This window comes from Danio rerio, chromosome 14 (assembly GCF_052040795.2).
Source record: "Danio rerio strain M-AB ecotype USA chromosome 14, GRCz13ab, whole genome shotgun sequence".
Lineage (NCBI taxonomy): Eukaryota > Metazoa > Chordata > Actinopteri > Cypriniformes > Danionidae > Danio > Danio rerio.
In genome coordinates, this window is record NC_141034.1 from 21,298,589 (window position 1) to 21,321,917 (window position 23,329).

The following is a 23,329-nucleotide window of genomic DNA, read 5'->3' on the forward strand; positions in this document are numbered from 1 at the left end:
GCTATGTAGTGAATATACATGATAGTGAATGAATGCTGCTTGGTCCAATTATGACAGTCATTTTTACTTCATTTTATTATTTTTTTTTTTTTTTGAACAGAAAAAAAAATGATAAACAAAACTTTATTCCATGTTCATATTCCAATGATATTAAAATAAACTTAATTGTTTCAATAAGTGGAATTTGAACTGTAAAGCAAAATATTAATACAAAATAAATTTTAGTTATAAAAAAATAATTGTAGAAGCCATAAAAGCAATGCCAAAATCTTATGAATAATTACCAAATTTCATTATTATATAATGTTATTTAAAATACACCAGCATTTGAAGTAATAATTCCAACACAGTGTACTGTTGTTACACATACAGAAAATACAACCATAAGCATGTTGGAGAGATGAATAAAGACATGAGCCACAAGATTAATCACTGCTCATCACAAAAAAAGAAAAAAAAAAAGAAGAAGAAAAACACGTTAGACATGCATATATATATATTAAAGGTGCTCAATGTCATTCAAATCATATCAGTTTTGTTGTCATATCACTAGCAGCATTTGTGTTATGATGAGTGAAAAGATGCAGGCTCTAGAAAACAAGGTCACTAGTTCGGGTCCTGCCTGGTCCAGTTGCCGTTCCTGGGTGGAGTTTGCATGTTCTCCTGATGTTCATGTTGGTTTCCTCCGGGCGCTCTGGTTGTCCTCACAATCAAAGACAGTATAGGTGAACTGAATAAACTGTTTTTTGTTTTTTTTTTGTGGATGAGTGTGTGTGTGTGTGTGTGTGTGTGTGTGTGTGTGTGTGTGTGTGTGTGTGTGTGTGTGTGTGTGTGTGTGTGTGTGTGTGTTTAAATGTGAGAGTGTAGTAGTGTTTTTTTAGTACTTGGTTGCGGCTCGAAAGCATCTGACGCGGTAAATCTGATGCATATTTCAATATGCTGGAATATTAATTTAGAGACTACAGAAAATGAATGAGTGACAGTGTAAAGTATAATAACATACTTTCAAGATGATGTAAATTTAAATACAGTCTGTCCATATTATGTAAAAAATACACATATATAGATGCAAATAGACAAGCAATGTGCAAGAAAAAAGTTAACATATTTAACAAATGTACACATGTACATGTAATTTATTATTCACTGTAGCACTTTAAGAGTTTTTTTTTTTTTTGTTTTAATCGTTGATGTCAGCCTTTTTTACAGGGTGAAAAATACACTTTGTGTTAGTGAACTGTCAAGATCTGAGTTGTATGTTTTCTAAAGCAAAGTAATGTAATGGTACATTTAGCTATTTTTCTACTCTTCTTTTATGTCTTATCTTGTCAAAGATCTCAGATTGTTTTGACGCACAATGACTTCTCTTCACTTCAATTTTAGATTCTGTTGCTTTAGACACCACAAAAGCTGGCCCACCTGTCGCTTATAGAACTGCAGAATTGCTCTACACTCAACAAATTTCATATCTTGACAATTTAATGGTATTACACTATAAAGGGCAGAGTGAAAAAGAAAGGCCATTTTCTGATGGAAAATGCTTAACAGAAAATCATGGCATGTCTCGATCACTGAGGGCATTTTCTTTTATCATTGTAGCATGATTCAAATGTGTATCTACAACTTGATTAGTTCTAGAATATAAATACATCTACATTGCCTAAAATATTATTTCAAGGACCAATTGGTGAGACCAGTAAGGCCTTGATTATCTGTTTCAGGTGTGATTAATTAGGGTAAGAGTTAACATATGCAGACCACCAGATGCAGAGTTAGGAAACACATCCAGATTTGCTTACTGAAGTGCAGGCAAACAAGTCCTAGACTTGCCAAAGATGCATCAAACAAAGATAAACATTGCTTTTACAACATAAAAAGTAGATGGAATATTTGAATCGAGATGCCAAACTAAGAGTTGTTTCTTCACAACAGGAAAGCTAAAGTTTCTGAAAAAACATGCTAGTTCACAAAAATAAAGGCTTTTTTTTTTCTTTTTGGAATTCCACAAGTATCATACTAGTTACATCCACAAGTAACTAGTATCAAAACAAAACAAGCATTTGAAATCTGTAAACGTGTGAAGCTTATATTAGTGGTGTGTTGGGAACTTCAGAAAACATGAAACTGTGTTAAGAAACATTTCATTAAAGTTGCCATGACATGAAATGGAATCTTCTTACTTTTTTATGTATATAGTGGTGCTTGGTATAATTGTCATTATCACTATAAGTACCTTTGAGACATACATTTTTCAAAAAAAAAAAAAAATAAATAAATAAAATAAAATAAAATTTAACCACATAGTTACTGTATTAACTAGACCAGAGGTGACCAACCCTGTTCTTGGAGAGCCCCCTTCCTGCAGATTTCAGTTGCTAGCCATATCAAACACACCTGAACTATTAATTAGGCCTTGAACACAACATGATAATTACAGGCAGGTGTGTTTGATATGGGTTGCAACTGAAATCTGCAGGAAGGGGGCTCTCCAGGAACAGGGTTGGCCACCCCTGAGTTAGACCTTAGGCTTTATGAAGTTAATATTGGTCAAGCTTCTGCACTTTTCACAAATATTCTGCAGGCAGAAAAAAAAAAAAAAAAAAAAGTAGCATACACATTTTTATTGAAGTTTTGAGTTGATATAAAGGTTTTATTTATATGCAAATTAATGGGGGAAAAAAACTATTATTATCCTTTAAATTAAACTAAATTTGCTAATGAATGTAAATATTTATATTATATTGGAGGATGAAGGGAATGTTGTAGGCAACTCAAGTTAAACATCTTAATAATACTTTTTTTTTTCTCAGAATAAGGTAAATATTAAGATGTTTAGAGAAATGTACGAATACTTAGGGCTGTATTTTTGTTACAAACAGTGAACTAGCTCCGTTATTTGGACTTTAAAAGGATATCCTTTATATTGACTGAGAGATATTGCCAAAAGGTCTGTATTGTCGACACATGCATCTATTGGTGTAGTAAAAGTGTTGTAACAATAAAATATTAAATAAATCAATAAAATGTCAACAACAATGCATCTGTCCACCCTGTCAATGAAGGATTTGTGATTAGCTGGACAATGTCACATTTGGCTGAAGATGGCATTTATTCAACACAGGATTTACCTGCAGCTGGGAAAATGTTTCCATATTTAAGCTCTTTGTATTGAATTTTAAGCTCTATATATATATATATATATATATATATATATATATATATATATATATATATATATATATATATATATATATATTCAACATTTTTTATTGTTGCTCTCTTTGCTTCTCTTTTTAAAATTGTGTTGTTGTTTATTTATATATATATATATATGTATATATATATATATATATATATATATATATATATATATATATATATATATATATATATATATATATATATATATATATATATCCCTATAACATATGATAACGGTCCGAAAAACTAGTAAACCCAAATTTATAAGTTATTTTGTTAGATAAACTCCAGATTTGGCTACAGTACTGTCTAATTTGATGTATATGCACAAATATAATATTGTATAGCTTCCTAATAAAAATATCAAGGTAAAGTATTTGTGAACTGTATACTGTTTAATGTGGAGTGTTTATGTGGTCATAGTCCATCGAATAATACAACAAGCATTTAGTTAGGGCTAGCTTTTGCAACTTTACATTGCTTTACAATGCCCCTGATGGGTGAACATTAGCCAGTGGGGGAGTGTCTTTTGTCTCTCCAGGTGTGAATTATTCATGACCATTGTCTCCCGCATAAAGGTGAGATGTCCCAAATAGACTTCACAAAATGTAAATTATTGTGATGTTTATTTATTTTTATTTTTTTTTTACCTTTTTTTTGCTACATTTTTTTCTCCAAAACCTACTAACCCTGCATACTATTTTTTTTTTTTACACGCAAGCATGTAAATCAATATTTCTTGAATACTATTGAATCACAATTTGTGCTGAATACAAAAAATAAAAATAAAATAAAGGTTGCCCAATACTATTTAATAAGTAGCTAAAATAAGCAACCATTTCAGGGCATTTCAAAATATCTTAGGGGCCCCAAAATCACCTTAAACCCCAGAGGGTAAAGAGAGAGAGAAAAAAAAAATAAAATCAAAAAGCTAAGAGTAAATGAAATAAGATGGGAATTTATGTTAAAATCTGACAAATTATATTAGTAGATAACTATATCAGAAGCTTCTAAAATAATAATAAAAAAAATATAAAAGACCTTGGGCCTAACATGAGTTTGACCTGAGGCTCCTATTGTGTCTGAATGTGTCTGGCCAACTGTAAAACAGTGTATTATGCAATCTATCTCACACTTTCTGTTCACAAAGCCATGTGTGCTTAGAAACAGATGGGAAATTCTAATGAGGATTGTATTTATTGCTCTGCATCAGTCATTGGCCAAGCTGTAAAGCATTTGTCTAGAGCGACTGAATCCTCAGGCAACCTCACATCCATCTGCAAACTTACAAGTGACAGCAGGATTGAGGCTGCCATTGTACTTGTTATGCTCTGGGTCAAGGGGTCAAAACGTATTGAAGACGGTAATATCATTCCGCTGTCTGTCTCCAATTTCCCCATGACGTAAAGCTGTGACCGTGAGACCCCTGAAGGAGATTACCTGAGGAAGCGTTCTGTCAGAAGTCACTGTTTTAACCAATGATATGAGCAGGGAAGCAAAGCTAGAGGTACGAGGTAGATAAGAAAGTGTCTTTATGATGGTGAGAAGTGAAGTGCTGAGGGAAGAGGTTTGATTCCAATGCCTTGTGCAAGTATATATATATATATATATATATATATATATATATATATATATATATATATATATATATATATATATAATTATTATTATTTATATTATTATTATTATTATTATTATTATTATTTATTTATTTATTTTTTTTTTTTAAACCAGAGGGTGAAATATGACACATATTGGGGAGAACACATTGAGAAACACATTGATTTTAACCAGGTATGAAATTGTTCTAAATTGATACTGTACGTGATTGTCAACATTGTAACAATAAGTTGTTGTTATAATAAGAATAATTTGACTTAATGTATAAATCAGTGTTACGGTAATTATTTGATATGGTACACAACTAATTTGGTCTCAATCACTTTTACAGGTAAATGATTTTGTTACTTAGGAGTTTTTGCGACAGAGTCCTGTATATAAACTCACCTGCAGACAGTTTGTACATACAGTACAATATTCAAGATGAAAGGAAACCATTTTCTTGACAGCAATGAAATGGTATGAAATGAAAACTCCAGCATATGTCTTTCCATTTGCTGTTTTTTAGAAATAATAGACAGGACTGCAATTATTTGTGTTCTATGTAAGCCACAGAATTCCAACTACACAGTACTTTTGAGTGAATTGGTACTTGTGTACTTTTGTGAAGTGTCCTTGTGACAGCTGAACAATACTTCACACACAAATTATCTTTCAGTCACGCTGAGGCGAAGTTATTAACTTTTTTTTTTTTTCATTTTTTGATCTGCTAGGCTTACGATAAACAAGCTATATTCAGTTAACAAAGGGACAATATAATTAGTCATAATCATTTATTATTAGTTGTACTGTACATGTAGTATTTAGATTATCTATTCCCAAGAAGTGTCAGGATTCTGCTACTTCAGTCTTGTCAATTTTTGTTTTGATGCCAGAGTTAAGACACTAGTCCTGTCTTGTCTTGTAAGCTGTGCTCGGCTCGAGTTTTCTCTTCTGTTTGTCTTTTGTATAAGCGCCATTATGGCTGCCAGGCGTGCTTGGGATGTACGTTTTTTTCCCTCTCCGTGTTTTGTTAGTGGCACAGTGTTTTCAATCTAAGAACTCCAGTCAAGTTGGTTTCAGTTTCGGTTGGTGCTGGGGTCAGAAACATGCATGCTGCATGTGAGTGCACGTTGTTTTATTTATCATGTACTTATGTTTTGCATTCTGTCTCGTCTTGGTGTTGTGTAGAGAACTCCATATCTACATGTTAGTTATTTGCTTTAGTGTTGTGTTTAATGTGAACACGCCGTTAACAAGTTCCCTCATTGGCTGCATGTTCTAGTCCTGTTTTACGTGAGCACATGGCTTGTTGCGTTATTGTAACGTGTTCTCCTGTCTATCATCTTGTCCCACCCACCTTGCTACCCCATTATAATTCATTATGTTCACCTGCCTTCTTGTCAGTTTATTGGATTGCTTTCCATATTTATTCTCCAAGTGTGCTCTGTCCTGTATGGTCCATCCTCATTGTCATGTTTAGTTTTGTCATATTGCTGTGTTTTCCCCCCACTGGGTTTCTTTTAGTTTATTTTATATAAAAAAATCCTTGGTTGTTTTTATTTGGATCCTCCCTCATCCTTCCCAACTCCCAACCCTGACCATAAGGTCAAGCAGTGGAATTAAAATGAGTTGTATAGGTTGTTCAGTGAACAATTAATGGTAATTGCATTAATTCTAAGAATCATATTGTTAATTGACATGAAGTTAACTATTTACAATCAGATGCTATTAGCATGTAGCTATCATAAAACATATAGTGACTTTTGTTATAAGTAGTTACCACAGACACATACTTGTCAACTCTTCCGTTTTTCACGGAATTCTCCCGTAGTTTAAAGTTGTTTCCCGCTATCATCCCGTAAATGTATTTTCCCGTATTTCTCCTGTATTTTCAGCCTTTCTCTCAAAGGTTGCAAATAAACATTAAAGAGCTGAGCCTCCCTATATGCAACCCATACTGCCGAACCACCAGTGGCCGCCCCTTGCTCTTAAATGCGAGTCTGTTCTGTGCTTTTGCTTTGTTCAAGCATAAAAACACTTTGAAATAAACATAAAACGACATGATTCCCTTTCTTTTCATTACAGGTGCCATCTCCTTTTCATATTCAATTCTCAAAATAGTCATACAGCGCTGCATGACTGTCAGCTGACATGCTCCATAGTAATAAATAGACGTGGTTTCCTAAACGGATTCTGTACTCGAGATTTGAAGTGGAGCGAAACTCTGGGTTTTGGGTGCGTGTTTAAACAGACTTTTGGAAATAACTAATAATAATAACATCTAAAGATGTTGATCTTGTTTTTTTTATTTATTTTTATTTTTTTTAACACAAGTAATTTTGTCCTAAATGAGCATAGAAAGTAAGAAAGCAATCGAACACTTTTATTGTAACGTTAGATGTGTGCATTTTTAAAGAGACACCTGTTATTTAATGTAATCAAACGAAAAATAAAAATCTAAATAAATCATTCATTCATTGCTTTTTAATCAGACTGTGTAAATTATACAGTAAAGAAATGGGTAATGAGATTTGTTAGCTTGATTCCGTTTCTTTATATTTTTTATATTAGCTACTAATTTTAATAAGCTAAACTGTTTGCTAATTTATTTGCTGCTAATGTATACTTTTTTTTTTTTTTTTATTACTGAGCATGTAACTGTGTATTAGTCCTCAGTCCTTTTGTCAACCCATCATCACCGAAATGTAGTCGTTACTACAGAGGTGAAACTCGACAAAGAATGACTTGGCAACTGATTCACTATAGTCTGTCAGAACAAGACCTGTTTTTTTTTTTTTTTTTTTTTTTTTTTTAATGGTTCGAGCCCATCTGCTCGTCCTGATTTTGCCAAGTGCTAGTTGTCCTGAGACCAACATATTTTATGACGACCCAGGGACATCATTTCTATCAGCCAATCAAACGTTATTACGTCATCATTATGAGCCTCCTGCAGAGTCCGCCAAAAACGCAAATTCAAAAAAGAAAACACACCCACACACCCACGCACAGGCAACTGCCATTTTCACCAGTGAAGAGGACAGGTGAAGAGGACAAGTGAAGAGGTGAGATCACCGGTTTTCTTCTATAAGTTTACAGAAGCATCAATGATTGTAAAATTCATATGTGTTTATGGATTTGGCCTTTTTTCCAGCGAAGTAAACGAGCAACGTTTAACTTTTGTTTGCATTAAGTTAGCCTAATTAGCCGTCCCTACCTAACGTTAGATTAGCGTGCTGCTCTTCCGCTACTGTGATTTACTTTCTGGTATTAATTAAAACAAGCTAACAATATTGTTTTGAATATTTAAATTTAGCAAACGTTATTAAACGCGACTAAACTTACCCTCTTGCTAATTTAGCGACCTTTTTTTTTCCTAATAACTCGGTTTTTAGCATGTATTATGTCAATTTCATTTAAAGACACGCCAGAAATGTGGACCAACACAGCACTAACGTTAGTTTAAACACAAGACAGTAGGTTATTTGAGGTGTTAACTACTGTGAATCGCTGCAAAAATTCAACTAACGTTAGTGATTTAATAATTTATTCTGTTAAATATGTTGGCATCATCACAGGTTTATTAATATCATTTATATTTTAACCTCAGGTCATCATTACTGATTTATTAATATGTTAACCTTAGGTCATCATCACTAATTTATTAATTTATTTAATATGTTAACCTCAGGTCATCATCACTGATTTATTAATATATTTAATATGTTAACCTCAGGTCATCATCACTGATTTATTAATATTATTAATATGTTAACCTCAGGTCATCATGACTGATTTATTAAAATTATAAATATGTTAACCTCAGGTCATCCTCACTGATTTATTAATATTATTAATATTTTAACCTCAGGTCATCATCACTGATCAATTAATATTATTAATATGTTAACCTCAGTCATCATCACTGATGTATTAATAATATGTTAACCTCAGGTCATCATCACTGATTTATTAATATTATTAATACGTCATCATCACTGATTTATTAATATGTTAACCTCAGGTCATCATCACTGATTTATTAATATTATTAATTTGTTAACCTCAGGCCATCATCGCTGATTTTTTAATGTTATTAATATCTTAACCTCAGGTCATCATCACTGATTTATTAATATTATTAATATCTTAACCTCAGGTCATCATCACTGATTTATTAATATTATTAATATCTTAACATCAGGTCATCATCACTGATTTATTAATATTATTAATATCTTAACATCAGGTCATCATCGCTGATTTATTAATATGTTAACCTCAGGTTATCGTCGCTGATTTAATAATGTTAACATGTTAACCACAGGTCATCATCACTAATTTATGAATAATATGTTAACCTCAGGTCATCATCGCTGATTTATTAATATTATTAACATGTTAACCTAAGGTCATCATCACTAATTTATTAATATATTTAATATGTTAACCTCAGGTCATCATCACTAATTTATTAATATATTTAATATGTTAACCTCAGGTCATCATCACTGATTTTTTAATATTAATATGTTAACCTCAGGTCATTAGCACTGATTTATTAATATTATTAACATGTTAACCTCAGGTCATCATCACTGATTTATTAATATTATTAATATGTTAACCTCAGGTCATCATCACTAATTTATTAATATATTTAATATGTTGACCTCAGGTCATCATCACTGATTTATTAATATGTTAACCTCAGGTCATCGATTTATTAATATGTTAACCTCAGGTCATCCTCACTGATTTATTAATATTATTAATATGTTAACCTCAGGTCATCATGACTGATTTATTAATATTATTAATATGTTAACCTCAGGTCATCATCACTGATTTATTAATATTATTAATATGTTAACCTCAGGTCATCATCACTGATTTATTAATATTATTAATATTTTAACCTCAGGTCATCATCACTGATCAATTAATATTATTAATATGTTAACCTCAGTCATCATCACTGATGTATTAATAATATGTTAACCTCAGGTCATCATCACTGATTTATTAATATTATTAATACGTCATCATCACTGATTTATTAATATGTTAACCTCAGGTCATAATCACTGATTTATTAATATTATTAATATGTTAACCTCAGGTCATCATCACTGATGTATTAATAATATGTTAACCTCAGGTCATCATCACTGATTTATTAATATATTTAATATGTTAGCAAACGTTATTAAACGCGACTAAACTTACCCTCTTGCTAATTTAGTGACCTTTTTTTTTCTAATAATTCGGTTTTTAGCATGTATTATGTCAATTTCATTTAAAGACACGCCAGAAATGTGGACCAACACAGCATTAACGTTAGTTTAAACACAAGACAGTAGGTTATTTGAGGCGTTAACTACTGTGAATCGCTGCTAAAATTCAACTAACGTTAGTGATTTAATAATTTATTCTGTTAAATATGTTGGCATCATCACAGGTTTATTAATATCATTTATATTTTAACCTCAGGTCATCATCACTGATTTATTAATATGTTAACCTCAGGTCATCATCACTGATTTATTAATATATTAAATATGTTAACCTCAGGTCATCATCACTGATTTATTATTATTATTATTAATATGCTAACCTCAGGTCATCATCATTGATTTATTAATATTATTAATATGTTAACCTCAGGTCATCATGACTGATTTATTAAAATTATAAATATGTTAACCTCAGGTCATCATCACTGATTTATTAATATTATTAATATTTTAACCTCAGGTCATCATCACTGATCAATTAATATTATTAATATGTTAACCTCAGGTCATCATCACTGATGTATTAATAATATGTTAACCTCAGGTCATCATCACTGATTTATTAATATTATTAATACGTCATCATCACTAATTTATTAATATGTTAACCTCAGGTCATCATCACTGATTTATTAATATTATTAATTTGTTAACCTCAGGCCATCATCGCTGATTTTTTTAATGTTATTAATATCTTAACCTCAGGTCATCATCGCTGATTTATTAATATTGTTAATATCTTAACCTCAGGTCATCATCACTGATTTATTAATATTATTAATATCTTAACATCAGGTCATCATCACTGATTTATTAATATGTTAACCTCAGGTCATCATCACTGATTTATTAATATTATTAATACATTAACCTCAGGTCATCATTGATTTATTAATATTATTAATATGTTAACCTCAGGTCATCATAGCTGATTTATTATTATCATTAATACTTTAACCTCAGGTTATCGTCGCTGATTTATTAATGTTAACATGTTAACCACAGGTCATCATCACTCATTTATTAATAATATGTTAACCTCAGGTCATCATCGCTGATTTATTAATATTATTAACATGTTAACCTAAGGTCATCATCACTAATTTATTAATATATTTAATATGTTAACCTCAGGTCATCATCACTAATTTATTAATATATTTAATATGTTAACCTCAGGTCATCATCACTGATTTTTTAATATTAATATGTTAACCTCAGGTCATTAGCACTGATTTATTAATATTATTAACATGTTAACCTCAGGTCATCATCACTGATTTATTAATATATTTAATATGTTGACCTCAGGTCATCATCACTGATTTATTAATATGTTAACCTCAGGTTATCATCACTGATTTATTAATAATAATAATAATATTATGTTAACCTCAGGTCATCATCACTAATTTATTAATATTATTAATACGTTAACCTCAGGTCATCGATTTATTAATATGTTAACGGTCCGTGTATCATCCGTTCATTTGATTATTCCTTTTATTACAAAAAAAGAAACATAAGAAAAACGATGAATATTTCGTTTTTCTGTTTATTCTGTAGGCAGAAAAAACGGAAACTCATCTGTTATTCTGCTTATTAACTTAAAACGAAATATTAAAACAAACACAAAACCAAAACGAAATAATGAGTCAAAAAATGGTCCGTGTACGGTCCGTGTACATTTTGTTCATTTGTTTTCCATTTTCAAACGGAATAAAGGAAATGGAGAAAACGGCCGTTTTTCCGTTTTTCTTTTGCTCACGAGAAAACGAAAAAATTAGATTTTGGCTGGATTTTCGTTTTTTGGTTTAGGGTAGGAAAACGGATAAACGACTTTAAAATTCATTTTACACATGTAGGCGGTGCTGAAACGCCCACTTTCCTCTAATTGGTCAACCAAATCTGCGCTCGTGACGTCACCCTCAAAATAAAAGCCTTACACGCAGGCTTTTAATTATTATTATTTAATTATATATATAAACAAAGTTTACATATTCTATCATTTGAACCACACACAGTTAGCAGGCTTACATTCATTGCGTATGTATGAATTAAATAAAAACGTAAATCAGCAGTATTCTTAGACATTTGTCATTAAAATAAGGTCATAGTTCACTGCCAAGCTTCTTGCTGCTGTGCACCTGATGCTGAGCAAAGATAGCCATTTCCGAGCTGCACCTGGTTTACATGATTGTTTCAGAGCTATTGTAGGCCTAAATAATAGCCTACTCTGTAAAAAATAATAATTTATTATTATTTATTATCTAGTTATTTGTTAATAAAATAGTGCAACATTATTCTCAGTCAGTGTAGGCTGAAAAAATTAAGATCGCCAGCATTTCAAGGGTGGTTTTATTTTTAGTTCATTGCTGTGACGCCCTATATTTCACTAAGGCTGCATGAGACTGCGCATCTTGCTTATTTTCTCTATTTTACATACAGAACATATCATACAGTCCAGGTTCTACCGTTCTAGTGAGTGTGGGGCATTGCTTTACAGTGGTAAAGTGGATTATTTCTTGGCAAATTCATAATGATTCACTTTGTTTAGTAATAAATTTCATAGTTATAAAATAACTACATTTCAAGAATATGTTAACACTTTCAACTATTTAGGATTATTTATTGCATCAAAAGTAATTTCAAAGTAACATTGAATGTACGTATAAACTGCTTAATTTGTGTGTGTAAACACCTAAGATGCAAAAAGCTTATTTAGACCAGAATAGGCCTACTAAATGCAACGGTCAATGTATGTAAACTTATGACCTAAAATGTCTTAAATGACTAAATTTAAGTCTTTTTAAGTTTTTAAATAATTTAAGTTTAACATAAATGATTTAAACTTTAAACTTCAAATTAACAAAGTATGGCAACTAAATTGTTTATTAAATGGAGGTCAGGTGTCTATCTTAATTATAATTATTAAATATTATGACACTATAATTCAGTGGTGTATTGGAGAGTACGCACCTTTTAATTAATTAATTTTAAATAAGTGGTTTATCCTAAATAAAATGCAATGGGATCGGTGTGCAATGAATAGTTTGAAAACCCCTGGTTCAGACTAGACAAGTTAGCTGTCTGTGCGCTGCGCTAATAACTTGGCATTTGTTCTTTTCGGTGCTGCCAGATGCATTTATAGTGCATAAAAAAATAAAAAAGATAATTCGGTAAAGCGCGCGATGCGCGCAGAAATAAGCGCACTATATGCATATGTCGAATTAAGTTGACTTTTCCATTCGAGGAATTACAGTTATTAATAGCTTAGTCCTTATAAATGATCAGTTTATAAAATACACAATTTACGGATCAATGAAGAATAAGAAGAATATGCAACGCATTATGATCCTTGAATGATCAGAGCGCATTTATATAAACTATATATTTTATATAATCCATAAAAATTAAAAAACATTATACATTTAAAGTAATGGAACATTATATGTTATAAAATCTAAACTATTATTTAGGCTACAGGCTAAATAAAGGCGCCTTTTCGGGGCTGTTCACCGCGTGCGTCAAAGAAAAGACATGACACAAGTTTTTCTCTATAAAAACTTGTTGTTTATTTACAATATCTAAAGGGATATAAAACATCTAACATGCATCTCCATTCTTAACGAGTTTCTGTGTTCTGCATCCTTCACAGACCGAGGTCTCATTCCGAGGTAATCTGTAAATATTCTCATTTGGTTCTGGCACATTCTTGATTAAAGGTGAAACTCACCGGCGCAACGGATGATTTGTCATCTAGGGTGACTACAGTTATAATACAGGTTATGGAACTATTTCACTTTAATTTCATATTATTATTTTATTAAACAAACAAACCAGTTTTTGTTTTGGCTCTGCATGCAGCATATTGGATCTTTGAAGCATTGCACTTCAAATGTTATTCCTTTTTTTTTATTGTATTTTTAATATTTTTAATTATACAACACAAAATTGGTTCTAAACAGATACATTTTCCTATAGGCTATGATGAAGTGTATATTTTTGTTCACACAGGTCTTATACAAAACTGTGTGGATGGATGATTTGTTTCTCCGTGAAAATCACTCATTTAATAAGCAAAACAGGCCAAAATGTTGTTTAGCTTGCGTCAAACTGGATGGACAATTTACAAACATATTGAATACAAAGGCTGGTTATTTTATGCAATGAGGGACAATAGGCCTATTACAAATTAAAGAAAATTATTTGCATATTAAAACGAAAATATATAATACAACAACAGATCCTACCTCTTAAGAAATGACTTTAGATAATGTAAATAAGCATCAAGTTTTTTTTTTTTTTGATATTGTGTGTCTAATTCAGTAGTGTAGTGCGTTCGCGTGGGTTTCCTCCGGGTGCTCCGGTTTTCCCCACAGTCCAAAGACATGCGGTACAGGTGAATTGGGTAGGCTAAATTGTCCGTACTGTATAAGTGTGTGTGTGTATGTGTGGATGTTTCCCAGAGATGGGTTGTGGCTGAAAGGGCATCCGCTGCGTAAAAACTTGCTAAATAAGATGGCGGTTCATTCCGCTGTGGCGACCCCAGATTAATAAAGGGACTAAGCCGACAAGAAAATAAATGAATAATGTGCAATACTAATTTAAAATACGTATCACTAACCTTATATGTGAAATAGCAGGGCCCGCTGTAGCACTTTCTCAAGAAGAGCAAATATCAAATTATTAGCGCAACGCACATGTAGCGAGCTCGTCTGTTTGTCGGAACTACTAGACACAATTTTTTTATCAACTATAATGTGTTTAATTAGTTAATTTGAAATTTATTTCATTATTCCAGCAATAATTGTTGAGTGAAAGAATGGGCTAGAAATATGCATTGCGGCTCCCTTTATTGTACAGTATTGCACTTAAACTTTTTTAGGTTCGGCTCTCGAATTAGTAAGGTTATGAGTAAATGTTATTTAAAATATTTAAAGCCTGCCATCTAGCCTACAATAACAGCAAATTTAATAATAAAAAAAAATAATAAGACAGGCCTACTTTGGCGTTGCAATAAAATAGTATTAATTATCAAATAAATAATTACAATATATAATTAAAATAGGAAGAAATAAATGAAAACAAATGGTACCCTTTGTTTTTATAGCAGGGCCCAAAGTGTTCTTATTCTGGTTCTGCTAACAACTATTAAAAAGAAGGGAAAAAAAACACACCAAACAATAAAAACACTAGTAACTGATAATAATAATAATAATAATAATAATAATAATTGTTATTATTATTATTATTATTATTATAAAGCCCTTGCTCTGAAATAATCATGCAAACCAGGTGCTCCTCGGAAATGGCTATCTTTGCTCTGCATCAGGTGCACAGCAGCAAGAAGCTTGGCAGTGAACTATGACCTTATTTTAATGACAAATGTCTAAGAATACTGCTGATTTACGTTTTTATTTAATTCATACATACGCAATGAATGTAAGCCTGCTAACTGTGTGTGGTTCAAATGATAGAATATGTAAACTTAGTTAAAATATAATTAAATAATAATAATTAAAAGCCTGCGTGTAAGGCTTTTATTTTGAGAGTGACGTCACGAGCGCAGATTTGGTTGACCAATTAGAGGAAAGTGGGCGTTTCAGCACCGCCTACATGTGTAAAATGAATTTTAAAGTCGTTTATCCGTTTTCCTACCCTAAACCAAAAAACGAAAATCCAGCCAAAATCTCGTTTTTTCGTTTTCTCGTGAGCAAAAGAAAAACGGAAAAACGGCCGTTTTCTCCATTTCCTTTATTCCGTTTGAAAATGGAAAACAAATGAACAAAATGTACACGGACCGTACACGGACCATTTTTTGACTCATTATTTCGTTTTGGTTTTGTGTTTGTTTTAATATTTCGTTTTAAGTTAATAAGCAGAATAACAGATGAGTTTCCGTTTTTTCTGCCTACAGAATAAACAGAAAAACGAAATATTCATCGTTTTTCTGATGTTCCTTTTCTGTAATAAAAGGAATAATCAAATGAACGGATGATACTCGGACCGTTAACCTCAGGTCATCCTCACTGATTTATTAATATTATTAATATGTTAACCTCAGGTCATCATGACCGATTTATTAATATTATTAATATGTTAACCTCAGGTCATCATGACTGATTTATTAATATTATTAATATGTTAACCTCAGGTCATCATCACTAATTTATTAATATTATTAATACATCATAATCACTGATTTATTAATATTATTAATATCTTAACCTCAGGTAATCATCACTAATTTATTAATATTAATAGTATCTTAACCTCGGGTCATCATCACTGATTTATTAATATTACTAATATCTTAACCTCAGGTCATCATCACTGATTTATTAATATGTTAACTCAGGTTATCATCACTGATTTATTAATAATAATATGTTAACCTCAGTTTATCATCACTAATGTATTAATATTAAGATGTTAACCTCAGGTCATCATCACTGATTTATTAATATTAATAATACATCATCATCACTCATTTATTAATATTATTAACATTTTAACCTCAGGTAATCATCACCAATTTATTAATATTAATAATATTTTAACCTCAGGTCATCATCACTGATTTATTAATAATAATAATATGTTAACCTCAGTTTATCATCACTGATGTATTAATATGTTAACCTCAGGTCATCATGACTGATTTATTAATATTATTAATATGTTAACCTTAGGTCATCATCACTGATTTATTAATATTATTAATATCTTAACCTCAGGTCATCATCACCGATTTATAAATAATAATATGTTAACCTCAGTTTATCATCACTGATGTATTAATATTAATATGTTAACCTCAGGTCATCACAGATTTATTATTATTATTATTAATATGTTAACCTCAGGTCATCACTGATTTATTAATATTATTAATATCTTAACATCAGGTCATCATCACTGAATTATTATGTTAACCTCAGGTTATCATCACTGATTTATTAATAATAATAATAATAATATGTTAACCTCAGTTCATCATCACTGATGTATTAATATTAATATGTTAACCTCAGGTCATCATCACTAATTTATTAATAATAATATGTTAACCTCAGTTCATCATCACTGATGTATTAATATTAATATGTTAACCTCAGCTCGTCGATTTAATAATATTATTAATATGTTAACCTCAGGTCCTCATCACTGATTTATTAATAATAATATGTTAACCTCAGGTCATCATCACTAATTTGTAATATTATTAGTATGTTAACCTCAGGTCATCATCTCGGATTTATTAATATCATCACTGATGATATATATATATATATATATATATATATATATATATATATATATACACACACACACACACACACATACATACACATATATATATATATATATATATATATTTTTTTTTTTTACATAAAAACAAGCAATAAATATTTTGTTCAGACTTCCTTAACTCTTTAAAACCTAATGAACTCTTTAAGTCGTTTTAAAGCTATAATTTTATACACATTTTAAGGATTGAGCTTCTAGATTTTAGTTTTGTGTAAAACCATTTCAGATTTACTATGCCCAGCAGCACAAACTCTCTTTTGGCATGAAAAAGTAGCAGTTTTTGGAGATGTTATAGTGTTTTATTAAACGTGATGTGTTTTATTGTAATATTAACATAGTACAAACCTTTCAGCCTGTTGTCTAGTCCCTTTATCAAGAAGTCAATTTATCAACTAGAAAATCAAAATCTAGCATCTTTTGTAATTTTGTATAACAGGCAACTCGTGATTGCAAGTAATATTATTGTTGTTTTTTTTTTTTTTTTTTCAGGAGGAGCATTGAACAAGATAAATGTGCAAAACCTGGGCCCTGAATCATGCTTTGATTTGGCAACTCATTTCTTGGGACCACTCGCAGTTGATGTTTTCTTTTCCTTTCTAGAGGACTGCCTGAAATAAGCTTAGTACACAACTAAGGTGGTAAACAAAAAAAAAACTCAGATTACGTTTTTACAATTAGAATTTTATTTCATTTTAGACAGTTGTTCTATTGTAAATGTGATGTTCTAAACTGATATCAGATATACTGTACAAAATAAAATTTAAAAAAAAAAACTTGTTTTCTTTGCGTTTTCTTCTTAGTTCTTCGTACATGGGGTCAGTTCTTCGTACATGGATTACTCAGTTTGCTGGATTTGGATAATGACGATATGACACGATCCAGGATCATTTCGTTCTTCAAAACTGATCCGAGAGTCGCTGTCATAGCAACAGTTCTGGTAGCTCAAACCTGGCCGGGAGCAGGTTCAATTCATATAAACAGGATTAGATTGGGTCAGTTCAAGCAAAGATAATACAGAAAGAATGTACCAGATTCTGACATTTTCTTACAGTAGTGGTTATATACACTTGGGAAAATAGTAAATATTTATTTATATATTTATAAAATAGCTATTATAAATAAATATTTATAAATAAAATATTTAATATATTTACTATTTTAAATAGTAAATATAAATATATATATACACACACATAAATACATACACACACAACAGTTCTGTCTGGATTTCGAAATTGACTGATAGCCGTGATATATTTAAGTAATATAAGCATCCATATTACCTTTTTACCCTTTGTGTATAACTCCGCCCACATACAGCAGACACTACAGTTTGACAAATATTACTGCTGTGACACAACAAAATATACTTTTGAGGCTTTTTTTAGTCGAGAATGTAGTTGTTTTGATTGCAACTATGCAGTTTATTTGCAAGAATAGTGCTTATTTTAAAATATTTACAATTTCTGAGAGACAGCTCGTCGGCGACAGTTGACGTTTTCTATCCACAAGATGGCGACAGAACCGCATAAGTCCTTACGGCTGTTTCACACTGCAAGCGAAAGCAGTGCGTGAGCAGCGCGTATGTCGAGCAGTAGCAGCACGCAGGTGTTTGCCTTTTACACCAGCTGCGTCTGCAGCGCGCAGCTCTTTGGCAGCTGCTGCAGAGATCAACATATCGCTGTCTATTCTATCTAGTTACCCATGTCTCTCTATATACAAATACACTTTTCAAACATTTTATCTGCAACAAGACCAACGGCAACCTCCTCCTATGCTGTTTCTTTAACCTGCAAATCTTTATTTTACAAATTTTATAGATCAAACAGTACTGTATGCTTCTCAAACTCTATGAGGAGTACGTCAGAAGACAATCGCCAGTGATATCATGTCATTTGGTTTTTGATTGACAGGATGTTGTAAGCCTATAGTTATAATATCTATACAGTATAGTTATAATTATATTTTTACATGATCCACTTCAGTGATGTCCAGCGGCAGAGTAACAGCATGTTAATTCATGCTCGTGCAAAGGATGAGATGGATAAAAGTGATCAATGCATGCCCTTCTTTTACTTATTTTCATGTTGTCAGGTTCACAGTGCAAACAGCTCCCAGGTGAAATAACTTGAGCGAACATAAAGCAAAGCCGAATAAAGCTTTCTTCCTCTGCTTGAGCAGCACAGCACACAGCGAGTTCACATCATCCAGCATGCATGTCGAACTACACTACCCACAATACACTTTGCTATGGACTACAATTCCCGTAAATCACTTCCCCTCGCCAAGAAAACTGATACTAAAATTGTTTAACTATTGGTTTTGTAGTTCGGCCTGAAATAAAGGTTTGTTGCAGTTTTTAATGGTTTAAGTTCATTTGATTGACTATATATAAATCAGTTGATATTATTGACGCATTTATTGGGTAAAATTGTTACTTTTTACTGTCATTCAATGTATTTAGTTCATTATCAATGCACTGTCACTTTAATTGAGCGTGAGTAGCGCGTCAAAAATAGACCCAGCGCCGAAACTATCGCTGCACTGCTGCTTCAGCGACGTATGAAAGCTCTAATCTGTTAACATGGACGCCAAAAAAACAAGCACCGCTGACGCTTGCGGTGTGAAACAGGCGTTACGCTTAAAAGATATAACAGTCTGATTTCTAACTATAGCAGATCAAATATTAAACTGGTAAGCACACCTGCCAACACTTCCGTTTTTCATGGGGGTATCATGTATTTCAGACCAGTCTCCCTGTTTGTGTCAGAGTCTCTGTAAATTCATCTTCCAAAGTTAGACCACAGATGACCAATTGTCTCCAAGTTGTTCCTGAAGTACTTGCAGACATATTTGAAGTTCCTAAACTGGCAGTGAAACATCTCAGCCTTTTCCTTAAATTCTTGTGCCTGTAAAAATTGACAAGGAAAATCATGTTTCATGTTGTTAGCATAAAAACTGCTGTAGATTTTTAGGTCATTAAATAATCCTTCACACAGATATATACCCCGGTGTGTGCGGTAAATCTACTGAGAATCTTTATTGTTCTTAAACTGTCTAAATCACTGTAGGTCTATGACTGGATAAACCAACATAACATAATACTATTTGCAGTAACTAAAACAGACCCACCAAACAATCCATGTTTATAACAAAAAAGAAAAGTTGCAAAGTTATCATAAATTATAAAAAGGCATCATAGTTTCACATTTAATCAAATTATAATAAATTAAATAAATTCCTTGTGGACTATGTAAGATCTATGATCTGAAATGTAATTCAGAACAGAATTAAAATATATCTTTATTTAAAACAAAAAAAAACATAGCTCATGCTGTGAAATGCACTTTAAACTGACCTAAAAAGGTATCAATTATTAATTAAGGTTGTTAATATAAATGGAATGCTTACAAATGTGTGTAAAATATGTAAAGTTAATCTATGAAACTCTGCACACCTAGCCTAGTTTATATCTGAACACAGTTGATAAGCAGCATAAATTCATTTTTGAAGGAGAGTAATTGTGTGTGAGAGAGAAGAGGCCAGATGCAAGTGTTATCGGAAAATTTCTCTTAAAATTAGAATTTTTTCTACAGCTCCTGTGTGTAGGTTCTGTAATTGAACTTTGGTGGTAAGTTGTGTTTTTTTCAAAGCCTTTAAAGTTAAATAACAGCATAAACAATAAAAGCTGGAAAATATGCTAATTTTCAGCGTACGACAGTAGAATGTAGTTTGGGTAACTTTATTGACGTTGCTGGCAATCGTTCTTCTCAATATCATTCTTTTTGGTAAAAATAAAATAAAGAGGGGATAAGGATGTACATATTCATATTTACTTTAACATGTTTAATAAAGCCAACAGTCAAATTTTACTAATACACATTTATCCAAATCTTAATATGTATATGTGGAAAATCTATTCATAAGACCATTTGAATCGAATATTAGCAAAACTATCATATTTACACAAACATGTGTAAGCCATAAAAAGGTGTTTGTACAACAAAGTACAGGGGGTATAAAACTGAGTATAATTAAATGACCCTTGAAAATTTACAAAAATAGAGCGCTTACGTACATAATTTTCAATGTTTAAATCAGCCCCGGAAATAATCTGCATGTGTTACTCTTGACCGCACACTGAGAGAAATCGAAAGTAACCCTGTCACTTAAAATGTAACTTTAAATGTCCAGTAGGTGGGGAGTCAAAACCAGAAGTATGTGATAGCACAACAATGATAGCCATTCAAAAATATATGTTTTGATGGGCCGAATATCATTATATTTTTGATGTCAGTTGTGGGCCAGATGGAGGAGGAAGCAGGACCGCAAATGGTTTGAGGGTCGGCAGTTTGAGACCTGACTTAGAGGCTTTTGCATCTGAACTCTTCATACTGTATGTGGGTTACCATTTTATATTAGCTGTCATTAACATTTTTTTCACATATTAAAAATGCATGTTACAAGCTTGTTACCAAAGTAGAATGACACATTAGAACATACAATTGTACTATAAGGGTGCTTTCACACCTGTGAATCGATTCAGTTGTTCCGAAAAAGAGATTACAAATGTTACATTGTTGCTCTTTGCTCTTGGAGCAGTTCACTTTCACACTGCAAAGTTTCTAATCAGACCAAAAGAGCTAATACGAGTCACGTGCGAGTAAACTCTCCTCACATTGGTCAGAGTGTCAGGGTTTATTTTGCAGCGTTCCGCTCAGCTGTCAGGGGGAGGTGGTGGTTTGGTGGTGGTTGACAAGGTCGGAGGAGAGATGCAGTGGGGAGGGGTGAGAAGGGTGCGCGACGATGCCTATTTGAGGACCGGGAGGGAGACGCGAGATTACCGGGAGGTCATCACTTGTTTTCGGGCATCCGGAGACCCGTGAAACTTCCCACCCTACTCATAATTCTCTCTTCATATAGCCGTATGCCTATTACATATCCATAAAACACTGTGATATAACCGCGCTCGGATCGGATCACTTTCTCACTGTAATCGAACCGCTCCAGGGTTTGTTTCTATCGAGCCGAGACTACCTCACTCAGGCGGTCTCGGAGCGATTACTTTGGCGTGGAATAGAGTGCAATTGCCTTGTTCACATATGCCAAACGAACCGCGCTAACTGGCCAAACGAGACAGGTTCTGAAACAGAAGTGTAGGTGTGAAAGCACTATAAAACAAATAGCAACACACCTTTGAACAGCATTTCATCTCTGACATAAACTGTATGATGTGCGCTCTTGAATCTGCCTTTTCAGGTCCACTCACACCAGATTCAGATATTGACAGCCAACAAGTTACTGCCTGTGTGTAATAAATGGTGGAAAAACGTAACACAACATATTTAATATGGTCAGAACTTCCATGACACATTCGAAATTAGGATCAAGCATTATAAGCTTCAAGTTAAGGGGTACTCAAATCAAAGTAAAAACAATATATGTTATTGCTTATTGCTACTTTTTTTTTTTTTTTTTGCTTAAGTGCATCGATGACTGACATAAACGCACAATAATACCCAGATAATGTCAAGTAATATTACAGTATGTTGTGTGACATGTTGCAATGTGAAATAAGCTTAAGCTCAATCCACTGATTCATTAGCAACTGAAGATGAAAAAATGTGAATGGTAATCCTGTTAGAGATTTACATAAAAAAATATATTAATATGACAGTTGATAAAAATAGAATATGAATCTATAAAATGAGGAAAAACAAAAGCAGTATCTTAACTTAGTACTTACTTGCGTTACATGGTACCAACAAAGGAGACTGTCTGACTCTCATGAACACCTTACGGATGGCATTGATTTCAGCCTGGTCTTTTTCAACCATAAAACACCTAAAAAATAAATACTTTAAACTTTAAGATAGAGAAAACAAATACAAAATATTACAAATGTTTGCTCTCCAAAG

General features: G+C 32.1%; 1 pseudogene across 1 annotated transcript; it reads right to left on the bottom strand.

Annotated features, from left to right (window-relative positions):
- Positions 1-18,071: 18,071 nt before the first annotated feature.
- LOC147833929 (uncharacterized) lies at positions 18,072-23,251 on the bottom strand (annotated as a pseudogene). Its single transcript, XR_015507361.1, has 4 exons — positions 23,158-23,251; positions 22,606-22,716; positions 20,116-20,320; positions 18,072-18,359 (listed from the first exon to the last, which is right to left on the bottom strand). The product of XR_015507361.1 is annotated as an uncharacterized LOC147833929 (transcript).
- Positions 23,252-23,329: the final 78 nt, after the last annotated feature.